Here is an 8,423-nt window from a genome sequence, read left to right as displayed (position 1 = left end):
TGCTAATCAGTGAGGATACTAAAAAGAGGCAAAAGGCAGTCCCTGCCCTCAAGGAGTTTATAATCTAATGAGGGAAAACAACATGCAAACAAATATATACAAAGCAAACTATGTACAGGGTAAATAGGAAATAATTAAGAGAGAGGCCACATAAGCGTCAGAGGCTATCTTGACTCTTCAGACCAGCCCTCAATTTCCTATGCCACACTGCCTCTCAAATGTCAGCTATTATTATTGTTATTTTTCTCATCTTTATTTGAAGGGATTCAGCTAGAATTGGTCCCAGGACAAGCCGCTATCTTGCTATTATTTTATGTTTTAATGTTCAGAGGATTATTATGATTATTATTATTGCTGTTGCCATATTTCTCATTTAGTTAGCCAATGTTTGGATTGACAATGGTTGAGGACAAGCCATACTCTGCTGTCCTTCGTTCATACTTAATATTGTTATTGTTGTTGTAGTTCTTACCTCGTTTCATGGAGCTTGGATGGAAACTGTGCTGGGTCAAGTCACTATCCTGCTATTATTCCTTCATAGTCAGTATTCTAGGTATGATTACACAGGGGAATAAAATAATTGCTTTTTATTGTAGTTAAATAAAAGTATTGGTATACAAACCAATCCTCTGAAGGCTCATTGACAACATTCCGGGGATTACTCCAGGAGCAGCCAGGGTGACAGGGATGACAGGTGCCTCTAGGCTGGACTCGGAGACGTTTGTTTTTGTGTTATATTACACATAGCCAGAGTTTGATGCTACATAATGACCCTGATGCTATGGGAAATGCCAAGAATGACATCATGTACACCCTTCTGGGGGTTTCTTTGTTCCTTGAACTTACAGGAATAAAACCAAGGTTCCTACCTATCTGGGCTTAGATTCAGTAGAATTGTCTCCTGGTGTAGCCTGGACCAATGCCAGATCCAGATGTCACCGAGATAGGATAGATTGCTAGAACTCAGAGCAACACTATGAAGCACATGACAGCCTAACTAGCTTTTTATCACCCTAAATATTAACAAGTCCCCTTTAGATTCCAGTGGAAAGCTTGGGTTCCTAAACCTTTTCAGTCCCCTGTGAACCAGTCCACAACTGTCTGCTGTCCAACACAAACCTGCTACTGGATCCATCCCTTTGGGTACCCCAGACAACTCTGGAGACTCAGATGAGATGGGGGGGAGGAAAGGAAGGTGAAAGACCAAGGCAAAGGAGAGCTCTGTCACTTTATTCATACAATCAATTCAATCCAGTGAATATTTTTAAAAATTTAATATTTTCCCCAATTACATGTAAAAACAATTTTTAACATTTGTTTTGTTTTTAATTTTTGAGTTCCAAATTCTCTCCTTCCCTCCTTTCCCTCTTTTCTCATTGAGAAAGCAAGCAATTTTATATAGGTTATACATGTGCAGTCATGCAAAGCATATTTCCATGTTAGTAATGTTGTGAAAGAAAACAGACAAAAAGAAAACAAGAAAAATAAAGAAAGCAAAGAAAAAGTATTATTTGGTCTGCATTCAGACTTCATCAGTTCTTTCTCTGGAGGTAGACAGCATTTTTTTTATAAGTGCTTAGGGATTGTCTTGGATCACTGTATTGCTGAGAATAACTAAGCCATTCACAGTTGATCACCATACAATATTGCTGTTACTGTATACAATGTTCTCCTGGTTCTGCTCACTTCACTTTGCATCTTTCCAGGTTTTTCTGAGAGCACTCTGCTCATCATTTCTTACGTCACAACTGTATTTCATCACAACCATATACAATATTTTGTTCAGCCATTCCCCATTAATCCAGTACATATTAAGAGCCTACTATGTGAAAGGTCCTGCTCTTGGTCCATTGGCTAGATACACTGATTGAGTCAATGCTGTGGAGGTGGTAACTTTATGGGGACATTCTTTACTGGGCCACTAGCCAAGATGTAAGACACAGGTCCTGCTCTCAAGGAGCTTACAGTCTAGTAAGAGGAAGCATAATATGAGGGAGATCAAGAAAAATGAAAATATGAGTATGAGAATACTTACGGACTAACTAGTTGTATGACCCTAGGCACATCCCTTCACCTTTATGGGCTTCAGTTTTCTCACTTTTAAAATAAAGGAGTTGGATTTAATGGTCTCTAAAGTATCTTCCAGCTCTGAATCTATGATCCTACATGCCTGTAAGTACAAAGGAGAGGCTTGAGCAAAATTCTGAGCTCTTGGGGAGGAAGCTCTAGGCCACAGTCTTGGCTCCTACAGAATAATGGGGCAAGTCCATATATTTGAAAGGCTGCAGCTGATCCTAGAACATTCCAGCTCCAGACCCTGGGAAACTACCTCTACTCTTCCCTTTAAATAATTACAGTAATAATAATAATAATAATAGCTAACATTTAAATAGTGTTTACCATAGAAATACAGAAATATAGAACATCAGAGCTGATACAACCTTCTCATTTTACCGAGGAGGAAACTGAGACCCAGAGAAATAAAAATATTTGCTGCCAGTCACACAGTGGGTTAGAGGTAAATCAGGTGGAACAATAGATAAGGAACAGGACCTAGAGGCTGGAAGACCTTAATTCAAATCGTGCTCTACTCACTTATTAGCTGTAAGACCTTGGGTGATTCGATTAAGTTCTCTCAGTCTCACCTCTAAAATGCGGATCATAATAGCCCCTACCTTATAGGGTTGTTTATTTAAACGACAATATTTAATATTTAAATGATAGCTATTATTATCATAACACTGCTTCCTAGTCCGCTATCTGATTGCTTGGGCATACTGGCTGAGTTGACATTTTGGAAGAAGTGGTCTTATTGTGACATTCTTCACTGGGCCATTAACCAAACCAGGCCAGAGGCACAATCTGGGTCACCACATGCAGATAACATACCTGTGCCCTTTCTTCGCAGCTGGAATGTTCTATCCCTAAGAATGACTGCAGGGGATGGTACTCTGGCCTACTGAAATATAAGAGTTCCTAAGGAATTCCACCTACTTGTTGCACATAATAAAAGAGAGACAGACTTTAGTTGACAAAAACTATAACTGATCCAAGTTCTACTTATGAGAAGAGAACATGGCAAAAGACTTGAATCTTCTTTGAAATCCAAGATACAGCTTTTGAGGGCACAGGTGACTTGTGGTTGATGGAAAAAGCCTTGGGCTTGAAATCAAGCTCTTAAACTATCTTGCTGCCTGACCCTGGATAAGAGATAGTATGGTATAATGGAGAGAACATTGGCTCTGGAATCTAGAAGACTTGGATTCAAATCCTACCTGTGATACTTCCTACCTGTGTAACCTTGGGCAAATCAATTTACCTTAGTTTTCTTATCTGAGAAATGATGACCATCTCTTTTTTTGTGGGTGGCAGGAGTCTGGACCTGTGATTTTATCAGTGTAGGGAACTTCCAGTATGGAAATTCTCTCCACTGCCACTGATGGGCCTCTCATCTGTAACTTAGAGTCTTAAAAAAAAAAAAAACTTGTAAAGGCACTGGGAAGTTGTGTGATCTGCCCAAAGTCACATAGCTGGTATGTGGTAACCCCAAGGACAGTCCTCCATTCACTATGCCACATTGCTTTTCTGGGAGTGGGGTTGGGCAAGGGGGGAAACCATCACAGATTTATAGAGCTCAGAATTGGAGATTATCTGATCTGAGAGGTCTTCTAATCTAGTCCTTACCTATCATGAATCCTGTCTACAACATACTTGTTATAATATCCATCCTGTCCACCTCATTGGGCTGCCATAATGCAGGAACCATGACTGAGGCCTCGAGCTATGAAATGATCTCCCCCTCTCCAGATCTCCAGCATTTTACTTGGGCCTCTTCCTTTGTACTTGTAGCATCATGGATTTAGAGCTAGAAGAGACCTTAGAGACCATGAAATACAACCCCTTCATTCAGAATGTAAATAACCCAATATATGTGAAAATACTTTCTAAAGGATAAAGTAGGCCTGAAAAGCTTAATAGAGCAGAATTCTTTTGTAAAGCACTTCACTCTTTCTTAGATTCAGTCAAAATGAGGTGAAAACCATGGCCCCTGTATAGTATGGTGGTAGTAATAATAATATCATTGATAGATCACTTTAAGTTTTACAAAATGCTTTAGATAAATTACCTCTTTCAATCCTCATGACAATCCTATGAGATCAACACTATTATTATTATTCCCATTTTGCAAATGAGGAAACTGAGGCTGAGAAGGTAAGGGACTTGCCCATGTTCATATAGCAATTGTCTGAGGCAAGATCTGAACTCAGTTCTTTCTGATTCTAAGGCCAACATTGATAGCTGTCCCTAGATAGTCTGTCTCCCTCATCATAGCATAAGATTTATTCCTTCTTCTCCCACAACTCCAATACTTCCAGAACTTTTGACTTCCCAGGCCCTCTGTGCCTTGGAAGAGCCATTGTGGCCAAAACAGTAATTTTGCAACCCCTAGAGGGGCAAGTCTCTCTTGAGTTCGCTTGGCTGGTCCCTGGCTCACATAAGGTACACAGCCAAGCCTATATCAGAAGGCTTTCTAGAATGGCAGAAACTGATAGGACTTACTGTACTGGCATGGCCTCAGAGAGCCCCAGGTCACTTCTACACTACGGTGATGCATCAAAGAAGGGATTTAGCGGAGATTCTCATCCCTGTACCATCCTTAGATGGGGTTCCAAAGTCTCAGCCCTGTACAGAAATAACTGAGACCGCTTCTTGATGTCACACTGGTGTATTCATTCCAGCGTGCTCTAAAGCAATAGGGCATCCTAGAATGTAATCACCATATACCACATTTTAACATTCGGACACACCGCTGTCATTGTAATTCCTTGGGGGGGTAGGAGAGGGGAATGGAAATAGACAGGATAAGCAAACTTACCACTCCACCGTTCATCTGCTCAGTCACGTGCCTACTGAACAAAGCCTGGAGGTTGGCAGGATAATTACCTGCTGTGTGACTCCATCTTTGCCATTCCCAAGATGCCTCATGCTGAGAAGCCCCAGTCCCTTGCAGGGCCTTGCCCTTCCTTGCGGCTTTTTTCTTCGTGACCTTGACAGGAACGGACCTCCTGGAGATTGCAACACCCCTGCATTTCACTTGTGCCTTCTCAGGGTCTCAGTCAAAGGCCAAGAGAAGAAAATAACGATCAACGATTGGGGGAAGGTGGGGGGAGGGTGTGGAGGAGGAGGGAGAGGGCAGATTTCTCTTTAAGGTACTACATGGTCTCATTTCTGTCTAGGTTAATGGGCAGCTAGGGTCTTAAGTTGGGTCGTGCTGGGCCCAGAACTCAGGAAAGACCAGGGCAGGTGTAAATTATACATAGCTATTTCTGGAAATTTTCCAGATTTCTCAAGAGAGGGAAATTAATTTGCCTGTTTGGGCAAATAACATCATTTTTTCCCTGCTTAAGGTCATTTTGTTAAAATGAAATTGATTAACATTCTCTTTAAAGTTTAAGTAGAAACTGCTCAAACATATTTTTATGCAAAGAAGCACGGTTTGCGCCTTTCAGTAATTAATAACTCCACAAATAAGTTAACAGCAATACAGCTCTAACTACATTCTGCCTGCAGCCTGCGGCATGAATTACAAGCACCTGAAATTAGACCAATCAGGGCTCAGGGGAGAAAAGCCCACAGAAAGGCCTTGGTGGGCCAAGTGAACAGAGGCAACTTTTAGGAACTGAAGTTTTCTGTTTGCACAGGAAAAGTGTGCCGGGCTCTATTCTGGCACCCTTATCCTCAAAGAGCTTACAATCCAAAGAGATGTTAATGTGGACCAATATTGATAGTCCACTCTCAATTGTAGATTATCCACTATGCTTTTTTCCCCCTTTTTTAAAAAAATGCCATTTGAGATTCCCAACTTCCAGAATAGTCTTTCCCCTTGCCTTCTTCCCTATTCCATATGCACTTGAGGAATGCAAACTCATTCTTACCCTCAGCCTGAGCAAAATATAATCGTTAGTGAAACATTGTATTTCATGCAAATAAACAGCACAGAGAAGTATGTTCTAGGTCTGAGGAGGACCCAAGAGTGAAGCTCAGTTTTGCTACTTGCTGGCTGAGGCTTGGAGCAAATCATTCTTCCTCTCCCGGCCTCAGTTTTTTTCATCTGTAAAATGAGAGATTTGGAATATATGAACTTTTGTAAGGCAATTTCCAGCTCTCTATCTATGATCCTGTGAAACCTAGGATTCTATGTCATCCTGAATGATCTGGACCACACTGTTCTCCTCTGCAGAGCCCGAGAAGGGTAGATTTCATGTAGATTTCATTTCTCTTTGTCTCAGGGTTCCAGGGAAAGAGTCCAAGGTTCTAGTGGGAGGGAGATGAGGAGGATACAGCCAGGGTGTATGATTTACAAATGCCCATCATCAGTGCTGTGAGTTGTTAATTAGCTAAAAAGGTTCTCTACATTCTAAAGCAGGGGAAAGGGAAAGGGGCAGTTATGGGTACATGAAGGATGGGAGAGTATTAGTATTATTTCATTATTATTTATTAGGGAGAGTATTAGTATTATTTCAATAGTTATTTATTAGGGAGAGTATTAATATTATTTTACTATTATTTATTTATTATTTATTAGAGTAATCGTATTATTTCACAACCTCAATACCTTTGAACATCTATTGGCTACTATAGAAAGAATATGAAATGCGACTCACCAAGATCACTTTCTGTTCTCCACGCTGTTGTCACTGTTAGGAGGCAGTGAAGCGTAGTGGAAAGAACATTGTGTTTGCAGTCAGAAGACCTGAGTTCAAATTCTGTCTCTACTACTTACTATGTGATTCTGCGTAAGTCCTTTCTCCTCACTGTGCATCTATTTCCTCCTCCATAAAATGAAGGGTAGGATAAAACACTGGCCCTGGAGTCAGGGGGACCTGAGTTCAAATCTGACCTCAGACACTTGACACTTAGATGTGACCCTGGGCGAGTCACTTAACCCCATTGCCTAGCCAAAAAAAAAAAAAAGTTAAAATGAAGAGTGTTGGACTATATGATCAGTGAGGTAGCACAGTGGGCCACCTAGAGTGCAGGGCCTGGAATCAGGAAACCTGAGTTCAAATTCAGCCTCAGACACTTACTAGCTGTGTGACATTGGGCAAGTCACTTAACCTGTCTCCTCATCTGTTACATGGGGATAATAACCTTCCTCTTAGGGTTGTTGTGAGGACCATATGAGATAATAATTATGAAGCGCTTTGGATGGTAGCTGGCACACAGTAAGTGCCAAATGAATGTTAGCTCTTATTATTTATTATAGTCTGTCAGGGCTTGCAATACATTTGCTCTGGGCTGGGAGTGCATGTGGGTTGTGGAGCTGAGTGCGGACAGAGCTCTCCCTGCCTGGTAGGTGGCCTGAAGAGAGGCACACATGGGGCCTCCAAACCCGCCGCTTTTAGGAAGCCCTCCTCCATCTCCCTGAGCGTGCACACCCAAGGTTGCCTGAGCTGAGGAAGGCAAGGGGAAGGGCTGAGCCCTGGCACGAAAGCTGGAAGGGACCCTGGAATGCCCCCCCCAAAAAGAAATAACAGGTGTATATAATCAGTAATTGTTTCAAAGTTAAAAGGGGCTGTATTTATAAATTATATTTATAAATAAATGTATTTATACAGGGGCTGTAATATAAAATTTTTGTATTGTTATTATCAGTCAATCATTCAACAAATCTTTATTGATCACCTACTATGTACAAATCCCATTGTGGGGTGGGAGACTACGAAGACAGGTTAGATGAGGTCACAAAACCCCCCAGGAGTTTCCCCTGTAGGGGAGTAGGCCAAACAAACCCTCAGGAAAAGTTGAATATCAATAATACAAGATAATCATTGAAGAGCTGTCAGAAGGCAGTGTGTGATTAAGTCCTACAGTGGGTGCGCAGGTCCTAAATAACAGCTCTGAGTTCAGAGGCCAGAGAGACTCCTATGGGCCAGAGTGGTCTGGGAAGATTTCATTATTATAGATTTTTCTTTGTGATTAAAACTCTTACCTGTCTGAAGTCAGGTTTCCTTTGGCCCCCACAAGTGTATACTGAGTCACAGGGCTGTGCTGCATTGATCAGGTCCTGGTTCTACTCACCTTGCAAGCCAAACTCTCCCCTTGCCAGACAAGGGCATGATGAACCAATGGTCTATAAACCCGTGAACATGGAATAATAATGCAATTGCTGTCTTATGCTTCTGGAATTCCTCCTTCCCCAGGTTTTCAAGTGAGTAAAGGGTCAGAGAGTCATAGATTCCCAAAGGAGTGAGCCTAGGGACACAGCGACCCTGGTTAGTGATTGAAGGTAAGTACCTCAAACACATCCCACTCCTCAATAACTAGACAGGCCCTGAGAGTCTACTGACCCCTCCACTGAGCAGCAGAAGAACCAGAGATTTAACATCTGCCCTGCCCATGCCTTGGTAACCTCTCCCCAA

Source organism: Vombatus ursinus, unplaced genomic scaffold, assembly GCF_900497805.2.
Source record: "Vombatus ursinus unplaced genomic scaffold, bare-nosed wombat genome assembly UNPS02014793.1, whole genome shotgun sequence".
Taxonomy (NCBI): Eukaryota; Metazoa; Chordata; class Mammalia; order Diprotodontia; family Vombatidae; genus Vombatus; species Vombatus ursinus.
The sequence above is the reverse complement of the archived record's forward strand: the minus strand, read 5'-3'. Positions refer to the sequence as shown.